Source organism: Pyrgilauda ruficollis, unplaced genomic scaffold (assembly GCF_017590135.1).
Source record: "Pyrgilauda ruficollis isolate IOZ18807 unplaced genomic scaffold, ASM1759013v1 scaffold2, whole genome shotgun sequence".
NCBI lineage: Eukaryota > Metazoa > Chordata > Aves > Passeriformes > Passeridae > Pyrgilauda > Pyrgilauda ruficollis.
Window position 1 is genome coordinate 30,552,171 of NW_024519206.1, and position 21,388 is coordinate 30,573,558.

General features: G+C 41.7%; 1 protein-coding gene across 6 annotated transcripts in view; it reads left to right on the plus strand.

Annotated features, from left to right (window-relative positions):
• LOC121353154 (cytochrome c oxidase assembly factor 1 homolog) overlaps nt 1–21,388 on the plus strand; it is a 52,176-nt gene that overhangs the window by 18,571 nt on the left and 12,217 nt on the right. For 2 of the 6 annotated variants that reach the window (XM_041466747.1, XM_041466746.1), the window contains one exon: nt 9,591–9,791. The exons of 1 other annotated variant lie outside the window; for it this stretch is intronic. The gene's annotated coding sequence lies outside the window, so the exon portion shown is untranslated. Of the gene's footprint in view, nt 1–2,339; nt 2,483–9,590; nt 9,792–19,443; nt 19,579–21,388 lie in introns of those variants that run through there. 3 more of the 6 variants (XM_041466751.1, XM_041466748.1, XM_041466749.1) reach the window with 3 other exon arrangements.

Consider the following 21,388-nt stretch of genomic DNA (forward strand, 5'->3'; position numbering starts at 1 on the left):
CCAGCCACCAAGGCAAGTCAGACCCCTCTCCACAGGCTGGTCCTTGCTCAAATAAATACTCTGAGCCCCTGAGATGGCACTTCTGGCATTAACATGGGTGCCCTTACATACCCCTGCTTTTCATCCCTAAAATGGACAGGTGTTTCTTAAATGAGTCTTGTGTCTACTTCTGCCAGCCTTGGCTGTTTCACGGAAGTGCTTGAAGAAAACAAAATGCTAAAGGCCGGGAACGTTTTTGTGAGTTTGTGGTACATAGTTTTCCACAGGAGGCGGGATGCACCGTGCAGCCGGCTTGGATTCTGCTGCTGCTGCTGCCCTGTGGGGGCTGCTCCCCCTCAGTTATGTGCTACATGACTGAGGGGTTCAAAGGGAGGCGGGGAGGAACCCACAAAAGCAGGACTAGGGAGTGAAATGAAGCCGCTTTCCGTCGTGTTCTTCCGTCCGGAGGGGAAGGTGAATGGCGCTTGCGCGTGTGTCCAGAAGGTGGCACCGGCGGCCCGAGCCTGCCGGCAGCCCTTGCTTGTCCGGCCCAGACGGGCGGGCACCGCCGCCCCGCTTGGAAACACCCTCGCTAATCCGGGGTCTCAGCCTCCTTAAAGGCTCTCAGCCCTGTAAGCTTGTAACTAAGCCGGTGCTCTCATTGCCTGGCTGCAGGCCTCTGAGCCCACGGGTGACAGGCTTGGGGAATGACCAGTCGTCGGTGCGACTGGGATCTTGGGACTTGGAATAAGCAGCTAAGTGCTGGCAGGAGCTGAAGCTCTAAGCTGCTGGATCTTTACCTCCTCATTACAAAACTAGCTTAAAAAAAAAAAAAAAAAAAAGCAGCCCTGCATGGTGTCTCCAGAGAGGCTTTTCTCCACTTCAACAATAAAACTATGTCTTGCAACAGATGTGTTATTATACATGCTGGCTACCATTTCTCAGGTGTCACAACTCTAAATACTGGAAGAGACGATACTTTATTTTCTCTGTTTTGGGGAAATCTCTGTGAATGTGAAAGGTAGACCTGGAGCAGGTGTTTTGCAATGTGATCTGACACCTTCTCAGCCAAACCATGAGGTGAGGAGACACCTTGGTGCTGGAGGGCTCTCAGCTCAGCATCCCTGGGTAGTGAAGCTGTTCTGCTATGAAGGAGACTAGATAAATTTTTTGAGCATGCTTGAGGAATCAGACGAGTCAGGCTTTTCTGCAAGAGTGATTCTGACTATTATGCTTCCTTTCTTGAGATGGAAGATAGCTTTCTTAATTTAGGCAATGGTGTTCCAGTCTCAGAAACCACACGGTTCCATGTGAAATTTTGGAGCTATCTTGCTCTCCATGTTGGCAAGTCAATTGCCATTTTTCCTTACTAGCATTATTGCTTTTGGTTATAAAATAAAAAAAAAAAACAACATATTTTCTTCCCTCTTACCTTCACTCTGTCTCAGCAGGAGCCCAAACCAGTCTCCTGTGCCTACCACTTGGAGCCAACTGCTGTGGTAGGAAGGAGAATGTAGGCACCAAGCCAGCTACTGGTTGCAGTGCCTGTGCCAGCCCTCATCTTCCAGCCACTGCCCTCTGCTCCCTCCATGGCAGCAGTCCAGTTGTGAACATTTAGCAGGCAGGAGCAGATACTTCAGAGAAAGCAGTGGTCTGCCTACTGAACATGCTGACCACTTTTGAAAAAAAACCCAACAAAACAACACCCAAGATATCCCCAAACTTCCAAAGTCCTCCTCTGTGCAGGTCCTTAAGCACTGTTGGTTTTCATCTAGTGACATGAGATTGAAAAACTGTCTGGAATAAACTCCTCATATCTGGGCACAGTGTGTTACTGTGTGCCTTCACTTTAACAGTGTCCTGAAAAGACCCTTTTTCTTTAGAGGTGTAAACTGAGTAGCTAGAAGTACAGGTAATAGGGTCCATTTAAATTTTAAAAAGGTTTTACCACTAGGGAGAAAATGTGTAGGTTGAAAATAAGGAGCAGAGGAGAAATTATTCCAAGTTTCACAGTCGACATTGTGCTGGAACAGCTTGCTTTTTCCCAGGTGCTTATCTACTATTGATGGCTTTTGGCATTCTACATATGCAGGAAGGCAGAATATGCAGCTGGACAAGAGGGCTGCATACAGAGAGAACATTTTTGACCTTGCAGCAGCTTCAGATGTTGCAGTTCCTTCTTATTTCTTCCCATGTTCTTTGTTTCCTTGTTTACCATAGTTTTGAGGGGTTGGTACTCATGTTTTTTTCTTTTTTTCTTCTTTTTTTTTTTTAATGCATTTTGTTGGTTTACACCACTTCTGATAGATTCTTTATCACCTGCTCCCTTCAAGGCAAACTGCAGGGCTGCTTCCCTTCTGTAGCAGCTGTACTGGAGGACTGCTGATGAGGAACAAAATGGGAGCTACTGAGCAGTCATTTGAAGGCTGACTATTAAAAAGAAAAAAGCTAGCTAATTAGAGCTTAAAGGAAGAGTCAACACTTTGTGCAAAAACACCAGAAGGTAGGCCCTCCAAATCCCCTACACTCCCTGTAAATAGCTATAATTAACCCCACAGTATTCAATTTATTAATTAAAATTTAATTAATATTTTCTGTCCTTGACAATCATTTTAGAGGCGGTCAGGAAAACATAGTGGCAGCTGGGTTTCCATAGAGCAGCAGTGACATTTAAAAGGGCAGAGCCACGGGACACTCATCTCAGTCTCCAAGTCATTCGTACCTGTGATAAAACAGAGCTGAAACTGGCCACTGGATTTCTGGGAAAGGAGGGGAGGATGGGAGACAATGCAAGTCCTGGTGTTCTCCTGCGTACTTCCAGACATCACCCTACAAATGCAGTACTCATCTTGATTATCTGAAAGTCTGAGAGAGCAGTGGAAAATGTGTGTCATCTTTCCTTACTGACCAATTTACACACCAAGGGCTGCTCTACCTCACTGCGTTTCACTTGGGTTTGATGTTCTGCTTCGTGCTCTGTCTGGGAGAGTGAGACACCTTTCCTGAACTGTGTGAACCCTGTCAAAGTAGAACAGCTATTGCTTAAAAATGCTGTGGCTGAACTTGGTGGACTGCTGTTCTTCTCCAGCAATGGGTTTGCTGATCATTCATACTTCCCATAGTCAGTATGCCTGACACCCATCAGTGTCAGAACACTCCTCTGGAACAAATCCATTGGGATCCCCCATGGGAAATGTGAGTGTTGTCAGCTGTGTAGAGCACTCCAAGGTTTGCTTCAAACAGGATAGATGTGAAAGACACCAAATGTGTTTCCTTCAGCGAGGACAGTGTTTCATCATTATCCAAGGTCAGGCAATAGTGTAAATCTTGCCCTCACCCATCCTTTTTCTAGAGCGCACAATTTTTTTTCTGGCATTACAGTTTTTTGACACAGCACTGCTCTGCTTGCCTGCAACATACACCTGTTAGTACTCTTCACACTTTAAACTGAAAAAGCCCACCAAGCCCATGAACAGAAAATACTAACTGTTAACTACAGGGTCATGGGAAGAGATGTGAGCTGAGCACTGTGAAGCGTGGCTGCAGCCAGTCCACTCAGTAGGGACCAAACTCTTAACAGTGTGGTCATGAGCCATCCTGCAGAAATGGCCTGTGGATAAGGGTCTGCAGTACAGGCCTGGTGAGAAGAGCCATGAGGTGAAGGAGGTCTTTTGTTCCCCATTTGATAGAAAGATGCATACTGAATGAGCAAGAGATGTACTCAGTGTATGTTGAGAGCAGATCTCCCAGATCACAAATTTTCCCAGGGGAAAATCTTCCAGTATGGAACTGTTAAGAGCAACTGGGAGAGGAGGTGGACTGCACTGCTCATCATCATGAACAGCATCTCTCCACTTCTCTGGATGAAACATGAGGGGTTAGGCAGATTGTTGGTATATCTAGTGATTCAGGCCATTGTGGTAGTGAAGTGGCATGACATCTCTCAATCCCAGGGAGGCAGGCACAAGATGTGCAGTGCAACGAGGCCAGAAGTGCTTCTCAGAGCACCCAGAAACCAAACTGGAGTTTTCCAGGGAACATGAGCATTAGAAAAGAATGAGTATCACAATTTTTAGTCTCTTTGGCCTCTAGACTTTGGTGCATAAATGCAACTTTAGGACCATCACAGAGCCTGCTTGTATGGTCTGTCCTATGGTCATGCAGGAAACCAGCCTCAGACCCATCAAGCTTTGAGTCACATCTCCCATCAGATGTGTTTTCCCAGGTGTGGCAGTGTGGGGCTAGAATGAACAAGTTCTCTATCTCTGTGTGAAAAGAAGTGCCTCTGATGCCCTGCAAAGGTGCTCACACTGGGCTGTCCCCATTCTGCCAGCAACAAGGCCAGAAGGGTGGAGATGAAGATGCCATTGCTATTGCAGTGGTTCTGTTGGCATCAGGCTGGGACATCTGATGTGGCAATGTTGAGTCACAGCAGCATTTAATCTTGTGTTGCCACACATGATGAAGCAGGCCTGATCCATTGTTAGACTGTTGGTGATTCCAGGTAAATTTCAGCAGAACTGAGGGAGATGGAGACAGATGCTGAAAATCACTGCAGCCTTCACCCTGAAGTGAAGCTCCAAAAGAGCACAGCAATTGTCCAATGGCTGTTGCAACTATTGCCTGACTTTGCTTACATCATTTAGTCTTTCTTTTCTCCCTGCTTTTCTTTCTTCCTTGCTTCCGCTCTCTCTTTCTCTCTTGTAAATATTTTTTACTGAATTTTTAGAAAACTACTTCCTCTACCTCAAAAATGTGTCTGTTTCTTGACTTTTACAAAGTGAATAGGGGGAAAGAACAAACCCCAGGCAACTCGCTTCTAAGTTTTGAATTTGACGTGCAAAACAACAAATTTGTCCAAAATGAGCTTTGCTTTACTGTTAGTCATCTGTACCAACCTGCAATTAAAAGGCTCAGCATTTGTTCTCATCGCTTTCTGAAATTACATTTTCCACTTCCTAGGCCCTGGCCTCGGGCAGTGGATTTTTGAAGCAATCATGCCTTGGTAATTAATGTTTAAAGATGAATGTTGCAACTTCTAAAACAGTGTTGCTGAGTAACATACAGCAAAAAGAATATCAAAACTGCAAGCCTTTTATGGAAAGCTGCAGAGTTTGGGGGTGTTATCCTTAGAGCTCCCAGCTACAGTGCATTTGATTACTGCTTCCTCCATTCTTTCAGGTGGGGGGGGACAGCTGTGCTTAAAAAAAAAGCAGAGTGAAATAAATATCACATCTAATCTGTCATTTCTTTGTGTTACTGACTCATCAACCCAGAAAGCTTGCTGGGAATGATTAACTCATACAGAGAGAGAGAGAGAGAGAGGAGACAAGTCTTTGGCATGGTCTGTAGCTATAACATGACCATTTTGGATTTTTGCAATAGGGTGGGAGGACAAGGAATAAAATATGGAGGGAGGAAGGCGTAAAAATGGAAGGAGAAGTTCCCTTCCTATGTCACATCCCTTGGTTTGTCATGAATCTGCCTTTTCTCTGTAGAAGCCATAGCTTTCAGTCTGTTACTAAGCCAGCTGATGTACCTGTGACAGCAGCCCATCCTACACAGGGCTTCTGTATGTGACAGAAGTGCTCCTCAGTACCATTAGCTGAATCTCTCATTGCAGCATTTTTTGGTGCTGTAAAAACTGAGTTGCTGTATCACCTCTTTCTAACAGAAATCCTTAGCAACTGAAAAGGCAAGTTGGGAAGATCAGCAACTTCAGCATTCCAGGAAGGGGAAAGGGTAGTCTGGATTGAGACCGCCTCCCTACTTTAGGCATCTTATTTGGGCACTGCAATCCTGATTCAGACCTTTTGGAAGACACACCTCATGTCTAATGTTTCCCAATAGGTTGGCATGATGCAGCTGTCTCTTCACCTGAGACTCCTAAGACAGGAAACGTGGGAAAGCACTTGTAGTCTTGTGAGTGATTTTTGTAAAAAGGAGTATGGGGGGTCCCGCTGTACCATGGGAGGGTGATGTTTTTCATATGCAGAAGTCTTTCATGGTCTTGCAAAGGCCAGGGACAAGATACTGAACAGATCAACTGGAACAAGAACAGAATACTGCTTTGGACTAGTTTTCTTTGGGGTTTTTTCCCCCCTCTTCTTTCCTTTCTTCCAGAAAAGAGAATAAAATTCCCATACCAACATACTGGGAGGTTGGCTAACCAGGTACAAAGCAGGTTCTTTGTGCTTTGTTACTCTGATATTCTTTTTGCTCAGAAGAAACTAAAACCCAAAGACTTCTTGGAAGAACCCTATGTGTCTGATTCTGCATTTAAGTGGAAAAATGGAACCTCGCAAGTAATCTTACTTTTCTGGAAGTGAAGTTCAGGCTCTAAAAAAGATTAGTAAAAGACTCATTCAGCACTAGTCACACTCATTTGGGTAACAGGCAAGTTCCTGCCTGTACTCACTTCTACTATTCATAAAGAATGTGTATTAGTGACTTCCTGAGCAGGAATTCCAGCAGAACAGTAAATGAAGTATTGTCTTCTGCTTTAATAATTTTCCTGTTCTTTTAGCATTGTTTATATACCATCATCAGTATGCTGATACATTAACTGCATACCAGTGCTTGGCTATTTTATTATCCATTTGCTTTAGTTATCTGTCCAGGCTCTTGATCCTAAAAATATTAAGCTAAATTTTAGACGATTTTGCTGTTGAAGCACAGTGGTTTTGAATTCTTTTGTTTGTTTGCTTTTATGACCTCTTTAAAGGTTTTCCAGTAAAGATGAAGGCTTATTTGTACTAAATTTATGCTTGGTTGTTCAAAATAGCTTGCTAGTGTTTTTTAATGTTGATTTTTCAGAGATCACTTAAAAAACACAAGTCCACAAAGCATTTCTGCAGGATTCAGGGTGCTTCAGTTACACTTCACATTAAACATGACACAGATCATTCAGATCATTTAGCATTTTGCTAAAGTGAAGCAAATGGAATGGAAAATGCTTTGGTATTAAAAGCAGTGTGTCTTTCAAGATGTTTAATACTAAACAGGTCATTCAAATGGAGTATAATAAAGACTATTGCAGCTGATGAAAAGATTTTGTTCAACTCAGTGGGTTCTCGAACACGCAGATACAATATGCTTGCCCTTGCTAACAGTGTTCACTTAGCTGTGTTTCCTTTCCTAGACTGGAAATCAGATTTCCTTCTCCATTGTTTATATAGAAAAACTCAAACTATTCAAGAAGATCATGTGGGAGCCACTGTTTTTAGAAGAAAGAGCTGCATTTGTATAAAAGATACCTCCCAACTTCATGTTCAGCCACTTAGCAGTAGCCAAAATAAGCATCCTTACCATGTTTCTGAGCTGAAGCTCTACACCAGGCTGTGTGTGTCCCCCGCACACACCCCGTGCTGCAAGGAGGGGCTGTACAAGAGCCTGCATCAATAAACAGCAAGCAGCCAGCTCCCGTGCCAGCTCACATGTCTGTGTGCATGTATTCCCACTAGTGAGCATGTGCATTAAGCCACTGAAATTTATACACCTAAGGTTAGAAATGTCTATCTTTTCTTTTTTCCTATGCTTCATTTGCAGCTTATTCCAAATCCTGTCCCCAGACTTAACACACTTTGTTCTTACCTTGCCTACTTTGAAGGCTTTGGATCTGAATTGAAGGCCCCCAATATGTTCAGCTGTCTCCAGATCAAAATTCAATTGGTATATCTTTATGTTGAGGGCATTTTGAAAGATGTATGACTGTTGCTTTCCAGGGCTGTTTCATAAGGACCAAGACTCAACAAGAATTAAGCAGAGGCACAGCAAATTGATCAGAGGCACAGTCACCCAAGTATCAGGGATGAGGATGAAATTTAGGGATCTCACTGTTTACTTGCACCACAGCATAATTTGGTTTTGTCTCTTGCTTGCCCTTCTCCTTATTTCTTCACCTTTAGAATTAAAATGGCCAAGGTAATTTATGCTCCAAATTTATTTTCTTGTTCTGAAACTGGCAGTCAATGCTGTAGATTTTTCTTAAGGGAAAAGTTTCTCTAAAGGTGCCACACACAGAGAGCTTCTCTCCAGGAGTATGGGGCAGGGAGAAAAAAACCTCAATTAATGACCTTTTTGCTATGTAACCTTTCCTTAAAATGCCAGCAACTGAGCTTCCACAGAGAGAACAACAAATATTGAAAGAGGAATGTGAAGGACATTATGAAACAAGAAAGTAAGAAAAGGGATCTGCTCAAACAAGTTTCTCAGGAAAGGTGATGCAATATGTACTGTAGAAAATCCTAGCAGTTGACATAACAAAGTTTCTTTCTAAACAGCTGTGGATGCCAGCAAGCTGGGAGAAACAGAGTGTACAGCTGGGAATACAGCTGAGCAGACTGTTTTGTCCAAAAGAAATATAGTAGGTGTAAAACTTCTTTTCAGAAGATGTCATTGAAGTTTAATTGAGAAGTGTCCTTTTAATTAAGGTTGAGTGACCACTGAATGAAAGCCTTGTTTCTGTTGAGGCTGTTCTTGGTGATACTCTAAGATTAACCCATGCAGGCTGGCAGTACTCAAGAGGCTGCTGTTGGGATGCCATGGTACACAGTTCTGTAGCAAGTGCTCAGTCCCATTCATAGACTTTTGCTAATGTTTATCAATCTTTTAACTGCTGTCTTGAGAATTGCCCAACTTTTTATTGACTGACTTGCTCATATTTCACCCAGGTTTCCTGCATAAATGACTGTTCTCAACACACGTGTTCTGCGCATATCCACAGCTGTATACATAAAATTTGGGAACCTCCCTCTCTGTTACAACCAACCTGACAGAGACACACAGGGCCTTAGAGATAATGAAAATATTAGAATTTTGTGGCAGCACGTGGCTGGATATTGGAGAACATCTAGATCTTCTCTGCAGGGGAAAGGCTGCAGGGAATTATGCTCTGTGTCAGCCTTGGAGACTACAAAAGGCCCAGATCTGGAGCATATCAGGTGTTCTTACTCTACTTCTTACACAGCTTACAAATTTTAAGGTCTTGGTTGCAGACTGAGACCTTAAAAATCACTGGTTCCTCTATTTTGTTCCTTGTGGTAATTATAGAGCAAAATACTGCATGTGCAAAGACTGATACACACAAAGTGTCATTAGGAGTGCCATTTTCAGGTAGGTTAGTCCATAAAAGTTGAGTAAACTGCTAAACAAGAAATCCCAGCTCATGGATTGTTGTGGATTTATTCATCATTACAAACAGAGGAAGAACTGTATAGGAAGAATGTCTATTATGAAAATTATATTTAGTTATAGGGCTGACATACATGGTCTGCTACCTGCCTTTTACAAATACTGTTAGCACCATTCAGGCAGCCAGCAGGCATGGTTTCATGCAAAAGAGTGTGTGGTTATTTTCATAAGGTTTTATGAATAAGGCTTGAGAAGGCTGCAGGAGATCCTTAGTGTTTTTGATGGCACTGCTGTCATGTCAAAATATCATGAATCAGCTTCTCTCTTTACTGCAAATTGGTTGTAAAGAAACTAAGGCAGAAGGACTGACTGTCTTGGAATGGGAGGTTGAGTGACCATGTTGAATCCTTAGGAATGTTTGAATATTCTTCCCCTGCCTCTGATACATATCCACTCCTGCATTTTCCCTTTTGTTTTAGGTGGAGTCTGGATAAGAGCTGTCAGGAGGGCTTTCTAGCCAGTTTGAGGCTGAGTGATAGCAATCTTGAACCACAGTTTTAGAGGAGTGGCACCAAAAGGCCTGTTGTTAACACTGAGTGCTTTACAGGACAAGTAGCACTCCCTGCTTCCTCAGCTGCCTGAAAATCAAGTCATAGATACTGACCTTCAATCCAAATAAGGTAAGTCAAGACTGCATCAAGCATGACTGAGTATAAAATATGGTTATCAGCCCATCGTACAACTGTTTGAAATGAAGTCAGGAAAAAAATCACTAGAGCGCAATGATGTGCAGAGGTCACTAATATTGCCAGATCTCTCCCTGTTGTGCTAAAACTACAGTAAATGATGTCTTGTTAGTACCCCCTAGTGCTGTGCTGAAGTTGCACTGCATGTCAAGAGCTTACTGAGTTACAGCAGTGCTGAGGCTGGCAAACTGCAGTAGATCCACTGCGAAAGCCCTACCCACTTCAAAAAACAGACATGCTTCTTGGCCATGACAAAGGCTCTAGATTTCTTTGTGCAGCTTCAGTTTATTTCCTAAAATGCAAAGTGCAGCAGACGTCTAAGCTGACCGGTTACTCAACAGAATAAGTGGTTTTATTCAGTTTACCTTTTTTTTTTACTGAGGGAAAAAAAAAATGCAAAGATCATACTTGTTACTGATCAAAGTAAAAACCGCTATTCCTAAAGACACAGTCTCTAGAAAGGTTACTATGTAGCTAAAGAGACCTTTCAAAAGTAACCTTTTAAAAAAACCCCAAACCCATACCTTCAACTGGGATACAGTATCTCTAAAGTATCTCTTAAGGTTACTGTATCACTAACTAAAACCATTCAAAAGCCTCAATTTGGATTTTCCTTGTCATTTTCTGCGCTCAATTTAACAGAAAGTTTCCCCCAGCTAAGACTTGATGGCAGCAGTGATGGGGTAGGAGGAGCAGAGCAGCTGGCTGCTCTCATATGGCACAGAGATGAAATCCAGGCTCCAGTTAGCCTTTAGGCCAACATTTGAAAAACTCTCATGCCACACTCGCATGTGAAGCCCTTTTCCGTTCCCACAAAACCCACATACATACTCTTGTTTCCCTATAAAAGTCCATTTGGGGCTTTAAAAGCTCATGTCAGATATGAAGCTATTTAAATCTTTCATGATTTCTTATGTTTATTCTTTTGACATTTGAGCACAGTTGCTAAAAGTGTGAGAACAGTTGCTACTCCTGTTTGCATTTCTTCACCTCTCCACTCCTCAACCAGATGACATTTTAAGCTTTAAATTGTAAGGAAGGGAGTACATTAAACATCAGGTCTGAGAGAAATGGGAAACAATATCATGGGACTGCAGCTTTGGGTGCTGCAAACAGCCCAAATCTCTGTATTAAAAATCAAACAGTTTTTTGGTTTTAAGTGTGAACAGTCCCTCAAAAAGCTACATGAGATCCATTTTCTGAGTGATGGAATGTATGCCTGCCTAGTTTGCTTCCTATGAGGTTATTAACACTTGCTGCGTCTGTAACTGCTGGTTATTGAAGGAAGGACTTAATTCCCTCCCAGAACCCTGGGACTAATCAAAACATTGCCATTAACCTTTAATGAGAAAGTTGTTGCTTTCACCAATAAACTGGCTTAGACTCTTAGTCCCCTGAAGCACAAATGGCACATACTGCATCATAGTTAACAAGCAGATTCTGGAAAAAAAACACAGTCAGAGGAGTGCAGCTTGTTGCATAAGCTCAAAATGATTGGCTGATTTCGTCTTACTTTCCCCAGCAGTACTGGAAATTATGTATGCTAACCACTATTCATCTCAGCAAAGTATCCAGACCTTGTAGGGCCAGTTCTTTCTTCCAGTAAGACCTCTGCATCATAAAGCAACTCAGACAAAACATGCCCAGGGGAAAATCCCATGCTTATAGGTGTTTCCAAGCCTTTTCAATCATTTGCTCCCCTAGCTGCTTGTCTTGGGTGGAGGAGAATGGTCTGTTAGAAAGGAATGGCCAACATAAATGGAAAAGAACAAATAAGACACTTGAGGGTGTGTCTAATGGATCCAGATATCCAAGACAGCAAAGGAAGTATTGCCCCTCATCTGTGCCACATTCGGGCAGAGGAGCCAAACTGGTAAACTGTAGGTCTGTCAGCCAATTCTGCCATTTTGGAGATGGGACTGGGTTTACACTGAAGAGGCATCACGTGAGGAGAGTAACATTTTGGATACTGAGAGTCCTCACTACTAAATTAAAAAAGATTAGAGACAGCTACCACAAAACAGTTTCACAATGCATTTACCAGGAGAACAGTAAGAGCAGTGAATAGTGCGTTTTATTGCAAATGCTTCATTTAACAAAGATTAAATATGCATCTGAGCACTGTCACTTCGGAATACATTCCTAATCTGACTTTGCTCCTGCTTATAGTGGTATTAATAAAGAATTATTCTACTGAAGTCAGCAAAGTCATTATCTGGTTTTAGACTCAAAAGAGAGAAAATCTTGCTTTTTACTTCTACAGCAAATCCCATGCAATTCAGTATGAATACAACAGTATATTTAAGGACAGACACAACTGAAAAATCCATGTCCTAAATTCAGTAAAGGGGTATGGACCTGAATTTCCATCTGAGCATTCTTGAATATTGAAACATTAAACCTCCTTTTCTTGCAGTGTAATCTAGTTTATTTTCCCCAGAAAATACATTTTCCTTTTTGTAAACAGAAGCCACATGAAACACATGGTTATCTTCTGAGCAAAAATATCAAAGACCATACTTTACACATATTAAAAAACCAACAACCCACAAACTTCTGTTTTAAAGATAAATGCAGGTTTTTAGTTTATCGACATTTTTATTCCATGCCAGTTTTTTGCATAGTGGAAAATATGCACCCGTAGGAGAATAACAACTGTGATAAGTTGTTAAAAACCAAATTATCTAGGAAGGTAATTTTTCCCATTATGAAAGTGGCTTGTCAGATATTAGCGAAATGAATTAGTCACTTAGCACACCTTTCACAACCTCTAAAAATTAGACTATGGCCTATACATTCCCAGGAGTAACAGGAGCAGTTCTCCTCTTTGTATATACAGTGGTATCACTCCACAGTTTCTGATTATGTTTTATTCACATGGAGGCATAAATCAGCCATAAATCAGTCCAAAGCCTAAAACTAACCAAACCAGTTCATATTTCTCACATGAGCTATTCTATTTGCATGCCTTTCCAGATTAAACATTTCTTGTTGTGATATAAAAAGATTCCAGGTACATGGTATTCAATGGAAAAAGGTGACAGCATGACATTTAGAAGATGTATGCATAAGTTAAAAAAGGAAAGTGGGAAAACAACAGGAAGAGAAAGGAAAATTTGTTTATGACCATCTTAATAGAAGAAAGTAAATTGAGCAATACCTACCCAATTTATCCTGTGATTTATTTCTGGAATTTCTGGAATTATTCAGGGTAGAGGAGGTGCAAACATGATCTCATCAGTGTATGTCAATATGTGAAGAAGATGGAGCCAGGTTCTGTCCAGCAGTGCCCAAGGATGGGACCTGAGGTGATGGGCACAAGCTGTGCAGAGATGCAGTCTGAACAGCAGGGAATGGTTTTTCACTAGGAGGTTGACAAGGAGCTGGCACAGGTTGCCCAGGGAGGTTGTGGAGTCTCCATCCTTGGAGATACTCAAAAGCTGTCTGAACATCATCCTAGACAACCACCTGTAGGCAACCACGTTTGAGCAGGGATACTGGACAAAGTGACCTCCAGAGATCCCTTCTGACCTCAGCCCTGCTGTGACACATGATGCTGCTTTGGTCTCTTGTCAGGGAGAAGGGGAGGCAGCTCATTTTCTTGGTTGGCTGCCTTCAGTAAGGAGCACCAAATTTCAGAAATGCAAAGGGTGTTCCAGCAGCCAGGAGATCTGGAAGAGACCCCAATAAGTGCATAGAGTTTGCAGTGGGAAGGAATGGAATGCTTATGGGCAACTTTGCATCTGCCAAATTCATAGAAACAAAGCAGGAGAGCAAGAATTGCATATTACTTCCATTTCAGTCACTCTGAGAAACATTCCCATCCTTTTTGTTTCAGAGAGGGAACTGTGATGTAACAAATAAATATACATCAAGTGTCACCTGATGACTACAGCTTTGTGCCAGGGGCTTTGGGAGCACAGGAGGAACGTTAAGAACTACTGTGAAAGGACTCGCCATGTACAAAAGCAAAGCAGAGAAATCTGGATGCCTGAATTTTATGACATTTGATTTCAGTGCAGACAACTGAGACCTTGGTAGTTTCTGGGACTATAATCACATTTTCCAGACTGATTTACCATATCATTCTCCTGTGCAAGATGAAGCAAAGCACATCAAGGAGTGCTTAAGTCCAGGAGCTACATAGTGCCAGGTGCTGGTGCTGCAACACTTAGCTCTGGCCCTAGGCAAGAATCCTAGACTTTGGGGCTGCGCTGTGTTCACACTGTTCACACAGTAAAAAGGGTCACACACCTCCTCCATCTCCTGTGACTAGCTTGTCTTCTTGCATGCCAGCTCTCCTACCTGTTAAAAAAATATCTGAACTGGACTTAATGCAGGGTAGGGCAGTTGAAAAAGTTGGAAGGCAAGTTCAGTACCAGGTTAAACACTGGATTCTATTCTTGATCACCTTCCTAGTGCAGCTTCCCATAAGCATGGCAAGACAAGGGAGCTATTTGTTTTTCTTCTTTAGTGAACATTGCAAAAGGACAGCACCAAGGAGGCTGAAACTTTCAAAACCATGAATTTTGTAATGCTGAATTCAAGCAAAAATGCAGCACTTTCAAATCATACTTGCACATTAAGGTAACCCTGACAAGCAAGGTCCAGAGGTGCAAATGCAACTTTAACGTAGAACTAGCAAGTTTCTGTCTGAAAATACAACATCTTGCCAAGTTAAAATTGCCAAAAATACCAAAGAAGGCATTTTTTCATACTACTTGCAGTAGACAATGCTGTTATCAAACAGGGTGGTGCTGTTGGAAGTGGAGGAGGAACTCTTTTTACATATTTCTCTAGACTATTTCTGCTTCTAATGAATACAAGTGCCTGCTGAAAAGCTCTGTGCTAAAGTACCTGGGTTTCTTTCACAGGGAGCTCAGAGGAGCACTGCTAGGGTTAACAGACTGTTTTCCCAGGCATATACAAGTGTATTGCAGAAGGCACTATGCAAATAATGTTCGCAGAGTTTATAATTTCCTGTTGGAACAGCAAAGAAAAGAAGGTCATTGATTTAAACCAGAGAATACAAATTATTTCCTGCCCACAAAGCTGCCAAATGCTTGGAGTTATTGATTTTTTTTTATCCCTGCTGCTAACCAAACACTTCTTGTCCTGTCATGGGCATCATCAGCTTACTGACTAAGTAAACATAACCCATTAAGCTGAACATTTTAAAAATAATAGAAAATTATAGTGGCTTTAGTTAAAAACAAACAAACAAACAAAACAAAACAGAAAAACCCAAACCAAAACAAAACAAAACAAAACAAAACAAAACAAAACAAAACAAAACAAAACAAAACAAAACAAAACAAAACAAAACAAAACAAAACAAAACAAAACAAAACAAAACAAAACAAAACAAAACAAAAAAAAAAAAAAAACCAAAACCCAAACAAACAAACCAAAAAACAGAAAGGAGAAAAGAAGAGAAGAGAAACAGTTCCTGAAGTTGATTAACTTTTATGTAGACTCAAGTTTCTGCAATATAGGTTTGCATCCAAATGAGAAAGGAAGGAATAAATTAAAAGAAGACTCAGGGAAAAAAACCCAGAAGTCTTTTCCTAAAGAAGCCAAGAGGAGGAGGGTGCAGGGAAGCAGGTACTTCATATTTTAAGACTTCAAGCAAAAGAAAAAATTACTGCAAAATTGAGATTGAAAGGATAAAGCCATGTGGCAGCAACATGGTGAAGGCATGTTATTATTTATTTATTTACTTATTAGCAGGAGGAGATCTGTGCTATTGTCTGATTTTTTTTTTTTTTTCTAAGTCAGAGCTGAGCCCAGCTGATGCCTGGCCTTGGAACCTGTCAGTTTGAAGATAACATGTACAGTATTAATAAATGTAGAACAATACTTGCTGTCAAGTTGGTTACAAGGCAGTGGTTCACTGAAGGGGGCCTGATGATGTCAAAAAGCATTAGACCAGAGCCAGCAAATGTTTTGTACTCTACAGCTGAACCCAAAAGACGAATTGATGCCCTCAATCTGACTTTAGGGCATCTGTCTGCTCTGGAGAGTGTGTATTTGTCTGAAGAAGCAGGGGACAAGTTGCTTTTCCCTCCTCTTCCAGCCATCTGCCTACACAAGGGAGGCAAGGACCAAGACACAAGAGAACAAATCCTAATGTGCTGTATGTCGACAGGGATACCTTATATACAGAATAGTCTTGAAAAGTAGGACAATACACTCAGGAGAGGTGTTTACAGGCAGCTCTGAGAGCAGGGAGACAGCTACCAGGCTGAGACACTGCAGAGTGGGCTGGCTTTCCCCTGGGACTGGCTATTGCAGGTGGCTTCCCTGGCCAAGAGCCTTGCTGTCCTTTGGTGTGAGAGTCAGCAGTGTGAGAAGAGCCAGTGGGAAGAGACGCCAGGAAGGAAGTAAACAAGCAGATTACAAAGTGATGATAAATGAGGGTATTGGTCTACTACAGTCACTTAGAGGAAGGTGTGAGTGTTTCCTCCACCCCCTCACCTTCGTGCCTGTTGACTGAATACTATTAAGGCAGGTAGTCACAGATTATTAATGACCTGTTAACAGCTTCTTTAATTTTCTAATAAGTGCCAACTGCAGCTGCTATAATTATTCTGCTGGTCCTACAACATGCCCTGTGCCAGACTACAAAATATTTTATTGTTTTTGTCTGAAACACACTGTCGTGCTCTTAGCATGTGTACTGCACATGGGCAATTGCATGCCTGAGTAAAATTACATCTTAGGCTGTTAGAGCACTTTGCAGCCATTAAATATCGATATCTTCCAGCAAAGTAGGAACCAGGAAGTGTTTAGTCACTTATTTTTGCGTGTGTGCATTGAGACACCCAAATTTTATAGTTTTAGCCACAGTGATACAGTGAGTCAGTCCCTGGACTGCTTGTGAAACCTGGGAGCTCTGTCTTCTGCTTTGTTTGTGCTGGTATCATACAAACTGCAAAAATCATGGATAGGTTGGAGGTAACACTTAGCAGGGGCTTTTTCTATGTTAAGCAGAGGTCCCTAGGAATAATATTGTACAAAAGTGGTATCCATCATTCTTCTTCCTATTCTCACCACCACAGAGCTGAGTAGCATCTGATGGGAAAATAAAACATAAATAAACAAACAGAAATGGATCACAGCCGGCCTGTGTGTCTCACATATGCCACATGTGTGAAATTTCATTGTAGTGAGCTTTTGGTAATCTAGTGTTTAATCAACAAACCCCACAACAGGTACTTGAAGATTACCATTTTCTGAGGAAATAGTGTATGTTGTCAGCAGCCCTGTTTGAAAGCTGCTAGTGAGGATGTGTCTTGAAAATGCTATAAAGCAGATGCTGAATTTTCAGAGATCTTTTTGAAGGCAATGATCCTGTAAAGATATCATCTATTGAGCACACATAAAGCACACAACATTTTGAAAAATTTCACCCATCAACAAAAAGGTGTGGTCTGTGCTTTTGTCCAGCTCTTGGACAATCGCACCTTGCTGGACAAAGCCCTGTGCTGTAGCTCCATAAAGGAAAGCTTGTCCCCATATCTCTAAAGGTAGCTTTGCTGTAGGAAACAGCGCTGGAGTTCCGCCAAATCTGTCTAGTCTGGCATGTTTTAGCCTTAGAGAGGGAATGAGCAGGGAACAGTGAACAGCCCAGGTTTCTGGGAATCAAGTGTCTGACCTGGTGTGGCTTCCTGTGAAGCTGTTCAGTGTTTTTCTGCCACAGCTCTGCCTTCCCTAACAGGAGCTATTGAAGGACTGAAGATTCAGTAAATCATATTCAAAGTATTAAACGCAGAAATATTTATTCCTTAAAATCTTTCCCACACATATTCTGAAGACAAAAATATGGATTGCAGTCAGCTGTTCTCTGAAATTCCTCTTGTCCTGACTCATATTTGGAAGGGAATTTGATTCATATCCAACTATTTTGTGAGCATCCAGTATAACTTTTCCTTTTTCCAAGGGTGGATGAATAAATCAGTAGCTACTCCCCAGATGAAGTTAAAGGTCTGACTCCAGATGCTGCATGTGCAGTGTGGCAGGTTCCATCACTTCCCTCGCCCTTTTGCACTCTCCGTCTTGCACGGCTCTGTGCACAAGTTAACAAGCTGGATCTGTCTGAACAGAAAACCTCAAGTACTATGGGAACTTCTTTTTTTTCTTTTATTTTTAATGGTTCCCATCATAATTATTTTTCCCTTTTTTGTCTTTCTGATAATAGAATGTTTCTAGGTCAGAATCCCAGCTGATCTTGTGCTGATTTTGGTCCCCAGTGCTTATTAAAAAGTCACGAGTCTTTGAGGTTAGCTTTTCCCCAGATCCTAATTTGTGTTAATAGATTTAGCTGATACTGAACCAGTTCTGTTCATATGGGCAAGGACCAACTTCTGGAACTGATCCAGGTGTCCAAGATGTTCCAAAGTAATTAGTTTTCTTTAAAGCTTTGGGCTGTAAGTGTTGATCACACACATTTAAAAGGGTCACACACACTTTCAGAAGAGTAGAGTCCTTATTTTCTGAAGGAGAGGCCATGCTGTGAGGGTATAAAAAAGGGCACTTCAAATAAAGTTACCCCATCTGAGAGGAATTAGGGTAGCATTTTTTTAAAGTTTTGGTTTTCAGTAGGAAGTAAGAATAGGAGTGGGATGTTTGTTGAGTGCCAAAAGTATGTACTGCTGTAATACTATATAATAAAAAGCATTAGATCAGCAAGGTGTTTGGGCACAAGACTGCAGACCTTCTCACTTCCAGCAATATTTTTAAAAGCTTTGTAAATCAGGCTCTCGCTGACCACAGCAGAGCAGACCACACCACATCTTTTACCCCCTCATTCCCGGAGGCAAGCAAGGGAGCAAGCATCATGTGATGTACACTATGTTCCTGCTTTAAACATTTTTCCCCTGTGACTGCCTCCCCTGGCATTCAGTACCTTTAGATCACTGTCTACTGCATGCCTGTTTAATGTGGGCATGTGGATGATATTATTGAAGTCAGAAAGACTACAAACATAAGCCTTATCACGATTGGATTGGTAAACTTCCAGGTTTTTAACATAGCCACACAGAGTTCCTAGCCCAATGACATCTGCAGTACTTGGGTGAAGTTCTGAGACCATTTTATTTTCCTTTTACAAGATAAAATGTCACCTGTTGGCCAAGAAAGTTATCACAGATTCCTGGTGGTTTTTGATTCTTTCACACATCTCAGGATTTAGTAAGTTGACTTAAAGCTAGATTGGATATTGATTTTAGTTTTGAGATTTTGTCAATGTCTTCAGTATAATGAGTGTATTGGACATAGATAAATGCCCACAAACTGCTAAGAAAAAGAAGTAATTACCACTGCATAGAAAGAATTGCAAACTCTTTCCATGAGAAATGATTTTGTACTCTTCCCTGCTCCCTTATGTTGCAGGTCTAAGTGAACTTATTCTAGGCAATTATATATGGGAAACACACATCAAACTGAGAATCTCACTGGCTTGACAGTCCCTTTCTGCCAAGCACAGAGTGTTATTCTGTCTCATCATGACAGCATGAGGCAGCCAAAGGACTCTATTTGCTGTTTCTTTATACGATTCTTTTGTTTTAACATGCCCATTTGGAAGTTGGCCTGTTGTGTTGTAGGCTGTGCAGAGGCACAGGGACAGCATAAAGCAATTCCTTTGAACTTCGGATTGCCGAATTCATGACCTCACTCCCAGCAGCAAGGAAACCAAGAAGCTGTCCCACAGCTTTCTCAGGTAAACCACTCACTGTTAAACCTGTAAACATCACTAATCTTTTCTTCTTGCACCTTGGATGCAACTTTTCATTTACCCTACTTATGAATTCTTACTCTTAAATCCTTTGCAAGTCACCTCTAAAATGTGAAAGATGAACATTGACACCTTCTTCCCCCCTCCATGGTGTCCAATTACAGAAACATACAATTAGAGATGTTAATGACAGATTGTTAGGCATTAACCTATAATGCCATCCTCCAATAGCAGCAAAAATGGGTCACACTGTAGGTATAATTATCCTGGTTCTCTAATAATACGCCCTGGTTGTGCCTTTTTTCTGCGATATATCCCTTGTATTTCAGTACAAAGTAGGGGCAGCTCTAGTTGTGTTGGAGAGTGATCTGGAGCAGGATCTGAACTGCTGGCACATGGGCCTGGCCTTCAAAAAGACTGGAAAAACTAGGCTGTAGCATCTTTCCAACTTAGAGAAAACCAATGAAGGATTTTGGCATCCACCTTTGTTACCCACAGTTAGGAGGACAGGCTCTATTCACAGAGAGAGAAACTGAGGGACAGCAGGAGACAGCAGGACTCCTTGGACAATAGGAGTGGTGGTCCCACAGCTTGTGTCTGCTCAGCACCACGGTGGTGGTGCAATATTCTTCAGGGAAGAGGGCACATAGAGGGGTGAATATGGGTGGGCAGGAGGAAGAGAAATGCAGTGCAGGTGCGCAAACCAGATGAGACAGTGCAGCTTAAGAGCACAAAGGGAAGTTGTCTGTGACAGCAGAACAGAAATTTTATTCTGTAAATAGAATAGAAACATGAAAATAAGAGTGCCAAAGAGAGGAGAAAAATGAAATGAAACTTAGATATCTGAAGGCATCATGCAGGTTTTGTGCTGACTGAGAAGACCAACTGCTTTGTAGTGTGTACTGCAGAAGTGGTACAAGAATGAGGTGACTGTTTAGAGTCCTTAATCACTTTATTGACTACTTTCTCTTGCCTTGTTAATTAGTTAGTAGCAAAGGCAGAAAACAAACTTAACAGTCTTTCTGGGCTTTCTTGCCAGTAGTCTTTCTCATATATAGAGTGGGTCCCTTAAAGCATTCTCACCAGGGCCAGCTACACAAATCTAGGAACTGTTTCACAAGGAGATCCTGGAAGAGACTATTTCAAAGCTGTCAAAAAAGATGTTGTACCTGCCTAAATGCCAGAATATGTGTTTTAAGTGCATTTGAACTGAGGGGGAAAAAGAAGAAAAGCAGACTTTACTACAAGTTTCTGAGGTCTTGTTGAAGGCACTCTGTACATGCAAAGTCTTTGATGCTTCTGAACATGCTGGCAGGGTCAAAAATTTGTGCTGTTACCTCTCATAAATGAGGTAAATAATATGTTGAGGCTATTTCCAGAAAAAAAGGGAAAAATAATATGCTGAGATCCTGTCAGAACACTTCTGCTGTACTGTCCTGTTTTGGTGAGAGTACTGATGATGAAGGGATGTTGTAGACAGTGAATGTCAAAAAGATGTGTCTAAAATGTTGCCCTAGTATCTTATTAGTATAGAAATTGGTTTACACCCAGATGCCTGCCTTATGGATCTTAGGAGATCAATAGATGGGCAAGAAAGCAAGAATGTGAAATACAAGTGTGTGCTCATGTGTGGTTTGCCTGACATTCCCTTCATGTCCTGTGACTTCCTGGGTGGTTTGCTGAAAAGCTGTGCCCAAGGCCAATTAAAAACCCACCAGCCCAGGGAGACTTCCACTGCAGAAGGGTCAGCAGCAATTCCAGCCTTGAAGTTAGATGTTCAGGTCTGTGTTCAGGT